This window comes from Phyllobates terribilis, unplaced genomic scaffold, assembly GCF_046119375.1.
Source record: "Phyllobates terribilis strain yellow unplaced genomic scaffold, ASM4611937v1 Scaffold_11__3_contigs__length_659146591, whole genome shotgun sequence".
Taxonomy (NCBI): domain Eukaryota; kingdom Metazoa; phylum Chordata; class Amphibia; order Anura; family Dendrobatidae; genus Phyllobates; species Phyllobates terribilis.
In genome coordinates, this window is record NW_027362771.1 from 437089537 (window position 1) to 437106415 (window position 16879).

Here is a 16879-nt window from a genome sequence, read left to right on the forward strand (position 1 = left end):
ATTCAGGCCCCCCCCTGCAGGAGAGTTCCTTAGAGGAGTGAGGCAACCCTACACAAACAGAGACACGACCTGCTGGAAGTGTGGTGGCGCAGGACATTACGCCAGGGGCTGTGCTAGCCGAGGGCGGCCCCTGTCGCGGCAGCCGTTAAACTAGCAGGCTCCGTGTTTGGGGGACACAACCCGGAGCCTGAGGAAGGGGAAAGAAAAAAAGGAAGTCCCAAGGACCTGGTTTCCACCAGCCCGACTGTCTGGGCTGAACTAAGCAGTCGGGCTGTTCACTGCCTGATTGACACGGGATCCCAGGTGACTACGATGACAGAAGCCTACTTCCAACAGCGATTCCCAGAGATAGCGCGGCCTGAATGGGGACCAGTAATTAGACTCATGGCAGCTAATCAATTACCCATCCCGGTTGCAGGGGTGGTGTGGATGAAGATCCGAGTATGTGGAAAAGATGTGGGGAAAAAAGGAGTCATCTTAGTCGCAGAGGGAACCGGAAGTGGACCCCCGGTGACCCTTGGAATGAATGTGTTGAAAGAGATCGGGCAAATCCTGATTAGTGAGCCGAGGGAGATTCCTCTAGACCAGTGGGACCCACGAACCCCCCAAAGGAGGGTCTTTCAACAACTAATCCGAGCTGCCCAGGCTCAGGAGACTTCGCGTGAAGGGAAGGTCCTGGGAAAAATAATAGTGCCAGCAGCTACGGCACTCACCTTACCGCCCGGACAAATTGTACTCACGTTACCCACACGGGCCTGCACACCTCTTGAGGGAGTCGAAGTTCAGATAGAACCAACATCGATGGACAAAGTACCTCCCGGACTCTTGGTGGCTCGGACACTGGCCACCGTCCAGGATGGCAATGTTATAGTGCGGTTTGTTAATCTGGGCGAAGATGATCTCACACTCCCTCCCAGGGCGGAAATAGCCCAGATTTTGGGAATGCCAGAGAAGTTGGTGCGACCTGATGTGGTACAGCTGTCCGCTGTACGAGGAGACCCCTGGACTCTGGCGGTCACCGTGCCGCCGGAACCCCACTGAGCTAGTGCGAAGGGGGGATGAAGAATCCTAGAACGAATGCGGGCTGAATTGACGGGACTTACACCTCGACAGGTGCAGCAGGTTGAGGAGGTACTGGAGCAGTACCAGGAAGTCTTTGCTCCCCATGAGGATGATTTTGGTTGCACCGAAGCCATTACCCACGATATTCCCACGGGGAGCGCTGCCCCAGTGTGAGAGAGATACTGGCAGATACCTCCCCAGATGTATAAAGAGGTTAAGGAGATGCTAGCCCATATGTTACAGAATGGTGTGATACGGGAGAGTCAGAGTCCGTGGGCAGCCCCGATTGTCCTGGTCCAGAAGAAAGATGGGACCCTGTGGTTCTGTGTGGACTATAGATGACTGAATGCCTGTACAGTACGGGACTCTTACCCACTACCTCGAATCGAAGAGTCTCTGTCGGCCTTAGAGAAGGCAAGATACTTCTCCTCCTTGGATCTGGCCAGTGGGTACTGGCAGGTGCCCGTGGCCGAACATGACCGTGCGAAGACGGCGTTCATATTACCCATGGGACTGTTCGAGTTCAATCGGATGCCCTTCGGCCTGACTAACGCCCCCGGGACTTTCCAGCGTCTGATGCAGAGGTGTCTGGGCGATTTGAACTTCGAGGCAACACTGATTTACCTTGACGATATAATTGTCTATGCCGCCACCTTCGAGGAGCGACTGGAGCAAGTGCTGAGTCGCCTACAGAGTCATGGCCTAAAGGTGAAGCCCCAGAAGTGCCACCTGTTCCGCAAACAGATCGAATATCTCGATCATACTGTATTCGGTGAAGGAGTCAGGCCCACCCGGGAGAAGGTGGCCGCCGTACAGGAGTGGCCTACCCCGAAGACAGTAAAGGACGTTCGGGCCTTCCTGGGACTTGCCGGGTACTACCGAAGATTCGTGAAGAACTTCACCCGCATAGCCAACCCATTGCTGGAGCTACTTAAGGGAGTGCCGGCGGGCTTCAAGAATCAGGCAATTCGGTGGGGAAGCAGCCAGGAAGAGGCTTTCCGTGCCCTAAAAATGGCCCTGACCGAGGCCCCAATATTTGCCCATGCAGATTTCTCCCAACCATTCATACTCAACACTGATGGGAGCCTACATGGTCTAGGAGCCGTGTTATCCCAAGCACAGGAGGGGAAAGAGCGCGTGATTGCGTACGCCAGTCGCTCCCTTCATGACTCCGAGAGGAACCCAGATAATTATAGCTCTTTCAAATTAGAGTTGCTGGCTCTGGTTTGGGCATTGACCGAGAAGTTTGCAGAGTATTTGTCCGGGTCCGAAGTACTGGTGAGAACAGATAACAACCCGCTGGCCCACCTGGAGAATGCGAAATTGGGAGCCCTGGAGCAGCAGTGTGTGGTTCGCATGGCCAGGTACCGGTATAAGATCGCCTACCGGCCTAAGGCAGAGAGTACTCACGCCGACGCCCTCTCCAAAGTGACATATGAACGGCCTGATCATGATCGCGATGAAGATTTGGAGGCGGATGAGACCCCTAGCTTCTGAAGTTTCGTGGGACCGCTGACCGCGGCGCAGGGACAGATCAGAGAAAGGTCGGAAAAACAAGTGCTAGGGCGGCCAAGAGATGACTGGATCTGACTTCAACAGACTGACAGAGAAGTTGCTCAATTACGTCAATGGGTGGCTTTGCGGAAAGTCCCCAGTCGAGAAGAGAGGAGTACCCTGTCCCCGGGAGCACTGAAAATGCTGGGACAATGGGAGAAACTGTGTTTGCGAGACGGGCTGCTGTACCGATGGGTGCAGCTGCTGCGAGAGTTCGGGACCACCTGGCAAGTGGTGATCCCAGAGAAGTTGGTCGGAGTAGTGGCCAAGGAGGCTCATGAACGAGGGGCTCACTTCGGACCAGAGAACACATTTCAGTGGTTGCAGAGGCTGGTGTATTATCCCCGACTGCGAGTAACAATGGAAGACACTTGTCGAAGATGTCGGAGCTGTGAGCTGGTTAAGCCCCCGAAGCAGCGGGTCCCCATACAAACCGTTGTGACTTCTGCCCCCTTGGAGGTGCTGATGATCAACTATTTGGCTGTTGGACCGGCGCATCTCGGGTATGAACATTGCCTGGTAATGACAGACCACTTCACAAAGTTTGCGGTAGTGACCCCGACCAGGGACCAGACCACCGAGTCAGCTGCGTAGGCCATCTGCCGAGACTTCATTCGGGTGTACGGCTGCCCAAAGAGGATCCATTCCGATCAAGGCGCCTGCTTCCAAGGCCGGGTGATGGAAAAGCTGCACCGGTTGTACAAGATTGAGAAGTCACGGACTACTCCTTACCACCCTCAAGGAAATGGGGCCTGTGAACGCTTTAATTGGACACGGATCCAAATGCTCCGCACGTTGGAGGAAGATCAGAAGGTACGATGGCCTGAGTTTGTGGCCGAGCTGGTGTGGGTCTACAACAACCGAGTGAATAGTACGACGGGGTTCACTCCTTATACCTTGCTGTTCGTGCAAAAGGGGCGAGAGATCACCGAGTTAGAGCTGGACCCCGAGGAGGACTACCCATGGACGGGGATGTCTTCCTGGGTCCGGGAACATCGGCATCGACTGCAGACCCTCCGACGGTTGGTACAACAAAAGTTTCAGGAACTCAAACATCATGAGACATTGTCTCTTCGAGGGACAGCTCTGAGGCCCGGGGAGCGGGTGTTGGTTCGGGACAGGCGGCTCCGGGGCAAATTGAGTAAGCGGTAGGAACGGACCCCGCACCGAGTGAAGCGCATGATTTGTTCTGAAGGACCTGTGTATGAAGTTCAACCCGAGGGGACTGAAGGAGCCCCTACCAGAGTAGTATGCTGCGGCCCTGTCTGTCTAAAGATGACAAGGATGAAGAAGAATCACCTGCTTCTAGAGAAGGTCCTGTCACAGTTGCCCCAAGCCACGATGTGGACGAAGAAGAATTGTTGATTCTACCTCTGAGCCCCAGCACTCGATTACCTGCAGTCCCCAGTGCAGGCGGCGAGGGAACAACATCGGTTGAAGCCACCAGGCAGGAGATTGGGAATCCGAGTGACCCTGCACCCCTCATCAGTCAAACTGAGTTACGCCGATCAGAACGGACAACAGCAGGAATGCCTCCTCAACGTTACGAACAAGATCAATTTATATGGCACCGTATCATCCAGGAAGTCTAAGAGTGTGAACGTTTGATGAAGGAACTCTCGCCCGTGGAATGGCGAGTTAAAGGAGAGCGGGAATGTAAGGGGGAAGACCGGGGTGTAAGTGCTTTCAGAGCAAGGGATCCGGAACTGCCGGGGCCGTACCTCCTATTGCAGGGGGGAGACAGACTGCGAGCACAGGAGTCATGTGACTGGGAAGTTGGGGGTGTGTCCAGAGACAGAGCTGGGAAGTCAGGTGACCAAGGGACTCCTGGTGTGACTGGAGAGAGGAAGAGACAAGGACGCTTTGCGCGGGAAAGCGGAGCTGACTCCTGCGCAGGAGAAAAGTGTGAGAGGGTCCAGGCTCCTGGCTCGAGTACAGAGAGCAAGAGTCGGGTGCAGTGGACCGGAGGAGTCAAGCCCGACTATAGAGACAAGGGACGCAGGGTCCGTGGAGCCGAGGCACATGAGGTGCCGTGTTATGGACTAGGGGCTCAGCGGGTAAAACCGGAGACCGCCCGCTGCCGCCAGAAGATGGAGCATTGTTTGGGCGGGGAAGCCTGAAGAAATCATCACGTGCATCCGCTGGCGACTGCCTTGTGAGGAGCCAGAGTCAGCTAAGTGTACAAACTGACGTTTACAACCGGTTTGGCTCTGCTACATCTTGTCAGACTGTGAACTGTTAGTTATAGACTTTCACCTGCTATTTTCCTTGTTTTCCCCCCATATTTTCCTTGTTACTCCCTGCGTGGAGATTGACCTTGTTCTTATAACCCCCCCCCTGTTTGTTAACCCCGTATTGGCTGCTCTGTGTTTCTGTGTCACTGCATCTAAACTACCCGTGTTACATTATATCCCTTATCCTGGGCCCCATCCTGTAATATGTCTCTTATCCTGGGCCTCATCCTGGTATTATGTCCCTTATCCTGGTCCCCATGCTGGTATATGTCCCCCGTTCTACCGCTGTTCTTTAATGCATAGAAAAAAAAAACAAATTATATTCACCTTCCCTCCACTCCCCGCCGCACAGTGTCCTCTTCTGAAGCTGGCAGCTGACTTCAGCGTGCAAGTGATGGGAGCACATGATGTCATTCCCCCAGTCACATGCACGCCGATGTTAGCTGCTGGCCCTGATTGATCGGCAGCGAGTATTGCTGTGCATGAATCTGAAAGGTCTGTGTGCCGGAATACACTTCAACTCTGCTGGTGTTGGTGGACCACTCACCCGCATGGGCTCCCAAATGCACGGGCCCTGTCGCAGTCGCAACCTCTGCGACTGCTGTCGTTACGTCCCTGCTAGTCAGCACATGACTGCAAGTATGCAAATCACATACAGACAGTAGCTTGGCCATCTGCTCGATCTGGCGATAGAGTGTAATCCTGACAATCTGCACATTGCACACTGTTAGTATTTGCCAAAATTAGTTGAAGCCTTTTTTCTGAATTTGCTGTAATGCTTAAAATTTTTAAAATAATATAAAAAAATGCATAGATTATTTCTGATCAATTATTAATTTCATTATTTATTTCATACATTGTAGGAATACACAAGTAATGATTTTTCTGTACAACTGAAACAGTTTTCCTATTAACATTTATTCTAAAAATAGCAGATTGAGAGCAGCATTGCACTAACCTGTATATATTACACTATCAATAACATAATCTGCGTAATATAATCATGTTTTATTAATTCTATAACGAAGGAGACATATTTCCATAGATTTTCATGATATTATGCTCATGTATTGTCACATTGGTCAATTTATCTGGGCATATATGGCCAGCTTTGTTAATTATCAGTGCCCTAATTTATCTTTAGGTTTGAGTAGGACACTTTCACCCAATTTGCTAGTCTGTTTTTCACATAGTGACCAACGAAGGTCAGATCATTGTTAGGCCTCGTTCACATGGCCGTCTAAATGGAATGAGTGTTTTCTGCGATTTTGATGGAGAGCACTCCTACCCATGTTATTCTAAGGGGCCGCACACATGTCTGATTTTTTTCAGGATTCATTAAGGTAGCTTTTTCTTTATTTAGTCCACCTTATTAGGACTTTCAATATATATAATCCACCTGGCTATTTGAAAGACAAGGAGACTGTCTTTGAAATAATCTCCACTTTTTGAGGTCAAAATTTGTACCATGACTTTGATGCTGCATATGTTATTGGGCAAATACAGCCCTTTATAACACTGTACCTGATGTCATGATGAATATAAAAAGGTAGTGCCTGATCAATTAGGTGGCCATTTACACGTGACACCTTCATGGTTTGCGCATAAACTAGATCATATATACCCTTGATGATTGGCACACTGTTGGTATCTAATGTGATCATCACCCTTGAACACCAAATGACTGTTGCGTCCTCTGGCTTTGATAGTTGCATTTTCTGGTCCTATATGATTATTGTCTAGACATACGTCAATTGTGTACCAGGAACAGGGTGGCTGGATCATTGGATCTATGTAGTGTGGACATATTGATCCATTTGCTCATGTGAGGATACATTACTGCCAAAAGGGCACGTCTACTAAGAATAGAAAGTTTATAGTAGATTTTTGGATCATCTGTGGGATATAGGTGATCTAACCTTTATGTGCATGCAGGTACTATATATCTCACTATTTGTTCCGAGCACTATTTTGCACTTTAATAAATATTTTTTAAGAGTATTTGAATAAAAGTTAATTTTTAGTTAAATCCCAGTTTTGGCTATATCCGGGTCATCTGCATCTGCCCTTATGGTCAGCACTTCTAACAACGGTAGAGATAGTTAGCAATCCCTCTACCCCATTGGCACCCAACACCGAGGGCACATGGACCACTGGATTCCCACCACTTACATGGACCACTGACCTAACCCCAGATCACAAGCCAGTACTAGTTCATTCCCAGGCCTTGGTTATGACATGTTTATCTTTCATAACGTGACATTGCTGTTAACATTTTATTCAGATTATTAGTGGTCATTTCTACTAAAATAAGGTTTCATTGGTTAACTTTGATGACACTGCTTTGGAAAATGAGTCTTCATGATGCTACTATGTGTATACAGTACGTTGTATATCAAGCCTGTGTATAGTAAGTAATCCCACTACAAATCTAACCTGTCAAGAATAATGTGAAGCTTGATCACAGAGTGATATAATGGGCTGTCTTCTGAAGTCTAAATACAGCAACAAAGTAATACTGCTTGTTACATTGTTACTTTAAATTATGCCGTTGCCAAGATCATGCTCAAGAGAAAAACAATTAATATTTCATGGACATTTTTCTTTTCTCTAGACAGGTGCTGTGTTGTCAATTCTGCAAGTTAAACCATTTCCATCAGCCCTGAAAATAGCTGAGATTGAAACCCTAGTCATGTAACGTAGCAACATATGTACATATAATGAAAATGGCGTGCATGCTGGAGCAAATCAGTGATCAAATATAATCAAGTAACATACCATTCCACTTTATATAATACTGTATTTATAGCTGCCATCTGACATGCAAACCGAAAAGGCACACTGCTATAAACAAGTCGGAGCCTTTCAACTAGATATGAAAATACATAAACCAATAATATACTGGCTTTAATTGTACATTTCATGCCTTTGTTTTGCTTTTAAGTCAAGGGGATTTGTACAGATTTGAACTCAATCAGCAGTAAATTGGACACTTTCTAATGTGGTCATGAATATTTGTCTTCCGGCATCTAGGGATTAGAGTATGTTTGATAAACTGGATAATCTATTGTAATCTCCAGTTGGACATACCCTTTGAATGGAATTATGGACACGGCTCTGTGTACTCTACTTGTACTGTTAGTGGGGTCCCTTGTGGTGTTTTGCTGTGTTAAACATCTGTCAGCTCATTCTCAGTTTTCCCAATATTCTTTCTTTTCACCGCTTTTATACTGACAGCCAGCATTTCAAATAACCAATATTAGAACGTCTAATATTGCCAGCCCAGCTAAATTGCTATAGTACTGTGCAAAAGTTTTAGACAGGTGTGGAAAAAAAGGCTGCAAAGTAAGAATACTTTCAAAAATTGCAGTGTAAACAGATTATTTTTTATCAATTAACGAAATAGAAAGTAAATGAACAATAAATAAATCTAAATTAAATACATATTTGGCGTGGCCACCATTTGCTTTCAAATTGCAAACTATTGAAATATCAATTCTTGGCAAGGCGTAACGATCGCGGTTGCAGAGGGTGCATTGCAACCTGGTACCCTCCTCGGACGCACATTCAGCTGTAATGTATTGCGGAGCAGAGACCCACTGGCTGCCTGCACTGCAATACATGCTGCCTGTCAATCAGAGGCTGGCAGCAGATGTCAGCTTGCCCGTGACGGACGGCAAAGTAAGCTGCCAGCTTCTGTGCCAGCTATAAAGGAAGACGCTGCATGTCATGGGAGCGGGGGAAGGTAAAACTAATCATTTGCTTATTTTTAAAATGTGCAGGAGAAGAATGGAAGAGGCCCAGGAAGGGATCCAGGATGGGAGACATTATAACAAGAAGCGGCCCAGGATAGGGGGCATTATACCAAGAAGGAGTCCAGGAAAAGGTCATTATACCAGAAAGAGGTCCAGGCGGGGAGACATTGTTATAGGGTGGAGCCCAGGATAATGGCATTATTACTGGAAGGGGCCAGGATGGGACATTGCTACTGGAAGTTGCCAAGGATGGAGGACATTTTATAGGAAGGGGCCCAGGATGGTGGGCATTATTAGATAAAGGGCCCAGAATAGGAGACATTATTACATGATGGAGAACATTATACCAAGAAGGGGCTCAGAATGGGGACATTATACCAAGAAGGAGCCCAGGATGGAGGGCATTGTTATAGTATGGGGTCCTGAATGGGGGTCATTATTACTTGAAGGGCCCAGGATGGGGGGGGATTATTACCGGAAGGGACCAGGATGGGGGACATTATTCATGGAAGGAGCCCAGGATGGGGGACATCATTAGAAGAAGGAGCCAGGACGGCAAACATTATTACATGAGGGCAAACACGTATGTTGTTTTAGGATCTAGAAAGCTACAAGGGCCCATACATCTGACCAACATGCAGGTGGAGTCCCAGGTCCAAATTACGCACCAGGGCCCATCAGACTCTAGTTACCTATATTCTGAATAGATACTCATTTGCTTCTCTCAATTGATTGAGAGATGTGGATCTAGTTGGCAAGTGGCAAGTAACTGCATACTGGCAGTCATTTAATCACTGGCTCGATCTGACAATAGAGATTAATAGATTAATACTGACAATTTGTTAAGCGTTAATCATTCAAGTTCCCTTTGAAGCCAAGACTCCCTACAGAGTACAGGTAATTAGGCAGGAAAGATCTTTTCTGAGGTTAAGATAACAAAAGGGACATGTATTTATGCATAAATAGAGAAGTAGAGAAGTCTCCTTTGTCCCCAGAAAAGGCATCCTGAAGTGAAAGGAAACTTGTGTTCCCTTCAAGGGAAATGTTACACCTGCAACCAGACACAAGGGCACTGGTGGAAAGTTATGAATATTGAGGTTTGTATAGATCCGATTTTGATGGGACATACTTCTTCAACTTCAGGACTAATTGGGGAACAACATGCATATTTTCTCATAACTGTGACATTTGCCTATAAGCCCCAAATCAATAGTGTAAAATCGTTGACAACATCCATGTCACGTTTGGTCTCTAGGTAACGGTAATATGGCAGTGATCTCAAACTTCTGTGATTGTCAGGAGTTAAAATATTGTTAATGTTGGGAATTTCATAAAATCCTGAAGGGCTGAGAACATCCCACAACCCGACCCACGTGAGGTCATCAAGGAGAGATGTGTGGTCCAGTGGTCAAACATAACCAGACATCCCAGAAAGAAGATAAGCAAGATTTATTATCACGTTTACCTTTTCCATCACTGTGTATGCAGCACTGAACCAGTGCATGTGTATACAGATAAGCAAGTGTAGCGCCCCGAGGGCTCGGCCGCTACAGGGGTATTGCACCTCTGCCAGAGGTGTGATATTCCACTCCCGGGTGAGGATGGAGTGTGGACCAGGGCTCAGTTAGCTGCATACAGCACACTCACCCCATTTCCGAGGGACAGCTCAACGGTACTCCCATTAGACAGAAATGCAGGTACGACAGACCATGTCCCTGGCTGGAGTGGGGAGGGGGGAGGAATACCCGGTGATGTAGGAGCAGATAGGGGACGGTAGGAGCCCATTGGTTGCTGGTCACCTGGGCTCATGGCTAGAGGGAGGTATAAGAGGTGGGCACCATCTTAGGACACAGGCCAGTCTGTGCAGAGAGAGGAGAAGACAGGGAGTAGAGGCTCTGTAGGAGCTATACTCAAGAGTGGGCCTAGGGAGAGGCCGAGGAAGAGAGTGGAGTGGAGAGAGAGAGGAGGTGAAGGGGAGCTGTGGTTTCTTCTCAGCCCAGCTCCACGAGAAAGGAGAAGAAGAAGGAACAGGAAAGAAGAAGAAGAGGGAAAGAGAAACAGAAGAGCTCAGAAACAAGAAGGTGGAAGGGACCCGAAGAACCCACGAGAATACAGGGTGAAGGGTCAGGCAGATTAAGGGTACCAGATCCCAAGTTGGTGGAGGAGAAACAAGCCTCAGCCAAAGACCGGAGGCTGTGACCATTTATTGGTGCAGCACCTCATCAAACCTGCTAGTAAGGCACCATAAAGGACAGCGGAGAATGGGATCCACCTTTAACCGCACAAGTCCGCGGCAGCTGGACAAAAGTGGGTCACTGGTGAGACAGGCCAGAGGAAGGATTGAAGGGGGTCCTGAGCCATACTTCTGAGCTGCCTGGGAGTTGACCGAGCCCCACACCTGGTGGACGCAGCACGGCTTGGGTGGTCTCTACCTGTACAGAAGTGACCCGGAACAAATGAACTGTGAGTAAAGACCCTGGACTGTAACTTGTTGCCTTTGTGCTCCTTTGCGCCTCCAGCACTTTTGGTACCGGAACTCTCACCACCATCACTCCCACCATCCACTACACTGCCCTGGGGCCGCACTCTTCCCGTGGGGAGTCACACCATCCCAGCTGCATACATCATCAGCCCCAGCGGTCTGCCTTGCAGCGGCGGTTCCTAATAACCGCAATCCACGCGTGGCGTAGTCGGACATCACTTAAAACTTATAAAGGGACTACCACTGGTCTGACCACCCTGAGCCACGGACCGGGTTGCCACTACTACCCCCATCGTTCCCCTATTGCCCGGATCCGAGTGCCCCACGGCCCAGGGGGCGAGTCAGCTTTGGTGCAGTCGGCAGGATTTCGTGCCCGCTAACAACGGGTACTGCGCGCCTGAAGAGAAAGAGACTGTTTTACTGAAATTGACCGTGTTGAAAATGGCACCCGCCCCAGAAGAACGAGCGCCATGATGTGCGCGCCAAAAGACCACAGGAGGCCGCCTCCCATCGTGGGCCGGGTCCCAGAATGGCGCCAAAGAAGGAGCCCACTCCCAACAGCCATGAGTGTGGCTGTGGAAATGTCCATCAAGGTGGGGGTGCTGCCCCTGAAAGTAATTGTCACCAAGTTGCCCCAGGACCACCCCCAATGGGGGTGGCAAGAGAAGAAAACCGTGGGGCAGGGCGCAGTCTGGATCAGTCTAGACAGACCGCACCCGGGAATGGACGCGTTCAACAGCACCAACCTGTTGGCCCGGAGCCTGCTGCAAGCCGAACCACCCTGCAGCTTGGCAGAGATCCTGGCACGGCTCCCGAGAGACCCGGAGCGTGCGCAAGCTGCACTGGAGGACCTGGAGCGGAGGATGGTCCGAGCGCAGCGGGGTGCGCTCATCGAGTGGAGGGAGGAACTGGCCCGGCAGGCCGAAACCCACCAGCGACAGGCCTCAACCGCGCCCCGGAGTCTGCCTGCCTCTGAGGACGGCGCAGGAGGAGAGAGGACCGGAGGCGACGCCGCGGAGGGAGCCGTGAGGACTGAGGCAGGTGCAGGGGATGTCACCACCCCAGGCCCAGCAACCGCAAGCCTGCCCCAGCCTCCCGTCGCAGAACCCAAAGCCCCACTCACCGCGCCTGTTGCCGCGCCGCCACTGCTCCCAGCTAGGCCTCAAGCGGCGAGCGCTGCGGCCGCGCCCCGCCCGACGCCACGCCCCTTGACCCCGGGTGCCGTAAAGAAGGAAGCATCATCGGCCCAGTCGCAAGGCCTGGTTAACCCGGGCGCCGCTACCCCACCGGCACCCCCTTCCCGGGCTAGGCCGCCACCAGATATGACCAAAAGACCCCCGGCCTGGTCACAAGGCCGAGTGCCCCGGGCGCTGCTCTCAAACCGGGTCCCCCCGCTATACCATCGCTGGGCGTGGACCTGTTTGCCCATCATACCGGTCCGGATGGACTGCCGCCGGAGTAGCCTGCTGAACTGACCAGCAGTCAGCCATGGAAAACCCAGCCCCCGCGCGAGCCTCTGATACCAGCTCCGGAGCCCGTAGAGGTCACCCTACCCCCACTAGAGGACGCCCAATTTGAGTGGGACCCCGCCGGCGAGAACTTGATGGGGTTCACTCAAGAGACCCGGGCAGATGCGGTCCGTCGTCTGGAGGTTTGTCAGCAACAACTGGTGACCTTCGAACGGGAACGGCGGGAGAGGCGCGGCAGGGAGGAGCGGCTCCAGGCCCGAAGCACGGAGCAAAAACGCAGAGTCCGTCAAAACCCCCGGGCCGCCCGCGCTCCCCGAATCACCGGGACCATAATCAAATTCCATATGGAGAACGGTTGGGGCTTCATCAGGGGCCCGGAAACGGCAGGCGACGTCTTTGTAACCCGCAGGGATGTTGAAAGCCACCTACCGGAGGGACACCGTGGCCATGACCTCTACCCTGGTGATGTGGTCACCTTCACCCGACACGAGGGCGCAAAAGGACCATACGCCCTCCATGTCCATCAACTTACAGAAGAAGAACTGCGGCACTATGGCTATGAGGAAAGCCAAGAGGACCCGGACGGGTCTGAAGAACCGTATGAGGAGGAAGAAGGAGCATATGGAGGATACCGCTACTAGTAAGTAGCAAAAGCATGTGTGTAAATAGTTACCCGTCTGGGTAAAAGAACTGTTTCCAGAGAGTGTGTGGTCCCCGTTGGGACTATTAAGAGACTGTTACCTGTGTACCCCTCATCCCCTACCAGGCTGAGGACTGTGAGCAGCCATTCCCCTCCCCCTTTCTAACCGGCCGAGGACTGGGAACTGCCAATCCCCTGTAAATAGTTCCGCTTCCTAAAGCGCCCCCTACTGGTTTTATAAAAAGACTACCACGTCTACCTCGGGACAACGAGTCCCTCATGTTTACAAGTTTGCCAAGGTTCCTGCACTTAAAAGAAGAATGCACACCTGGTCGCAAGTTGCACCGCCGCCAGGATCCAAGAATGTGTTTTTGAAAATGTTTTCTTGTAAATGTTTTATATGAAAAGTTTTTATATGCTGCTAAATAGTGTTGTGAAAGTTTTCGATAATGTTTATGTGTCAAAAGAGTTCCAGAAGTATTAGTACGTGTTTTATAATAGTGTAACAAGAAAAGGAAAGTGTTTCCCATAAAGGGAACTGAACCGTGCTGCCTGTTTCCTGATGTGAAAAGTTTTAAAAAGTTTTTGCATGTCCTATACTTAACTGTTCTTGCTCTTTTCCAGCCCGAGGACGTGCTGTGGTTTACCAGGGGGGAATGTAGCGCCCCGAGGGCTCGGCCGCTACAGGGGTATTGCACCTCTGCCAGAGGTGTGATATTCCACTCCCGGGTGAGCATGGAGTGTGGACCAGGGCTCAGTTAGCTGCATACAGCACACTCACCCCATTTCCGAGGGACAGCTCAACGGTACTCCCATTAGACAGAAATGCAGGTACGACAGACCATGTCCCTGGCTGGAGTGGGGAGGGGGGAGGAATACCCGGTGATGTAGGAGCAGATAGGGGACGGTTCCTGAGCGTAGGTAGGAGCCCATTGGTTGCTGGTCACCTGGGCTCATGGCTAGAGGGAGGTATAAGAGGTGGGCACCATCTTAGGACACAGGCCAGTCTGTGCAGAGAGAGGAGAAGACAGGGAGTAGAGGCTCTATAGGAGCTCTACTCCAGAGTGGGCCTAGGGAGAGGCCGAGGAAGAGAGTGGAGTGGAGAGAGAGAGGAGGTGAAGGGGAGCTGTGGTTTCTTCTCAGCCCAGCTCCACGAGAAAGGAGAAGAAGAAGGAACAGGAAAGAAGAAGAAGAGGGAGAGAGAAACAGAAGGGCTCAGGAACAAGAAGGTGGAAGGGACCCTAAGAACCCACGAGAATACAGGGTGAAGGGTCAGGCAGATTAAGGGTACCGGATCCCAAGTTAGTGGAGGAGAAACAACCCTCAGCCAAAGACCGGAGGCTGTGACCATTTATTGGTGCAGCACCTCATCAAACCTGCTAGGAAGGCACCATAAAGGACAGCGGAGAACGGGATCCACGTTTAACCGCACAAGTCCGCGGCAGCTGGACAAAAGTGGGTCACTGGTGAGACAGGCCAGAGGAAGGATTGAAGGGGGTCCTGAGCCATACTTCTGAGCTGCCTGGGAGTTGACCGAGCCCCACACCTGGTGGATGCAGCACGGCTTGGGTGGTCACTACCTGTACAGAAGTGACCCAGAACAAATGAACTGTGAGTAAAGACCCTGGACTGTAACTTGTTGTCTGTGTGCTCCTTTGCGCCTCCAGCACTATTGGTACCGGGACTCTCACCAGCATCACTCCCACCATCCACTACACTGCCCTGGGGCCGCACTCTTCCCGTGGGGAGTCACACCATCCCAGCTGCATACATCATCAGCCCCAGCGGTCTGCCTTGCAGCGGCGGTTCCTAATAACCGCAATCCACGGGTGGCGTAGTCGGACATCACTTAAAACTTATAAAGGGACTACCACTGGTCTGACCACCCTGAGCCACGGACCGGGTCGCCACTACTACCCCCATCGTTCCCCTATTGCCCGGATCCGAGTGCCCCACGGCCCAGGGGGCGAGTCACAAGCACTTCCCGTGCTTCTTCCTCCGGACCCAGTGATCTCTTAATCACTGGGTGTAGGAAGAGAGCAGGAGCTGCTGGGTCCTAGGAGACTTGCTTTGCAGGCAGTAACTGAAATTCCCTAGTAAGTGGGGCTATAAGTTACAGGGGGAATCAGCTATAAAGCCCCAGTTGCAGGGGAAATCAGCAGTTAAAAATATAATTTATTAATATGCTAAAATGACTCCTACAAAAAGGTCATTTAAGATATGATTTGGGTACAGTGTGTGAAATAAGTGAAAAAAAAAAACTAAAATAGAAAAAAACAGCCAATGCCAGTCTGAATCGCGGTTTCTAGTCCCAGCCCCATTAAAAAAATACTTCCAATATAAAAAATACTTCCAATATATACAAATAATTTCTATGAAAATGGAAATGCAATTTAAAAACTTTTAGCTTTTATTGTGGTTGTAAAAAAATAAAATATAAAAAAGGGAAAAAAGGCAAATATTTCATCTTTTCCATTACTTTTTCCCCCAATATCAGCTAAAATAAATCAGAAAAATGTAGACCTATGTATCATGAACAAAGGGGCAAAAGTTATTTAAATATGAAAATATGTGAGTGGTATAAGTTTGTGAACCTTTAGGATTAGCAGATAATTTGAAATTAATTTAGAGTCTGGTGTTTTTAATCAGTGGGACAACAATCAGGTGTGAATGGGTGACCTGTTTTATTTAAAGAATAGGGATCTACCAAGTCTGATTCTCACAATACATTTGTGGTAGTGTATCATGGCATGAACAAAGGAGGTTTCTGCGTACATCAGAAGAGTTATTGATGCTCATCAGGCTGAAAAATAGTACAAAACTGTCTCTAAAGTGTTTGGACTCCACCAATCTACAGTCAGGGTGATTGTGTACAAGTGAAAGAGTGGTCAACCAATAAACGGGAACGGCGGTGATGTACGCGATATGTATACTCCCGGGCAAAAGCCATCTATTGGGTGCGGCCTTGCTATAAGTGTATCAAGTGTATTGAGAGAGGCCATGCCCACTAGATGGCCACATTAACTGGACGGCCACGCCCACTAGACAGCCGCGTCCTCCCTCTGTACACTTGTATGGAGCGAGGCCGTGCCCACTAGATGAGTTCTGCCTGGGAGTATGCATATCGCATACATCACCCCTGTTCCCAGCTCAGAAACCGGCGAATCCTCATAGTGCACAGTGCGTGCGCTGTGGGGATTTAAAAGTCTGCAGTTACACAAAGTGACTGCAGACTTTTCATTTTAGACCAATTTAATTCTATAGAAATATTGTGGAAGGACTTGAAGCAAGCAGTTTCTGGGAGAAAACCCACCAACATAACAGAGTTGAAGCTCTGGGTGGAATGGCCTAAAATTCTTCCAAGCCCGTGTACAGGATTAAGGCTATCTGCGCACGTTCAGGATTTGAATGCAGAAATTTCTGCAGCATTTCTGCATCTCATGGCAGGAAAAACGCTGTGGAAAAAACGGTCGCTTTGTAGCAATTTTGACACGTTTTTTGATGCGTTTTTTAATGCATTTTTTGTTCGCGTTTTTTGGACATCAATGAATGCTTTTTGGAGCTAAATAAAGATGTTTGAAAAAAGAAACGTGGGACATTGCTTCACCCCTTGGATTACTGTCAGACCTGGGGTGATTATATTAGTTAATTTAAATGATTAAAGAATGTGTCTGTTGTATTTC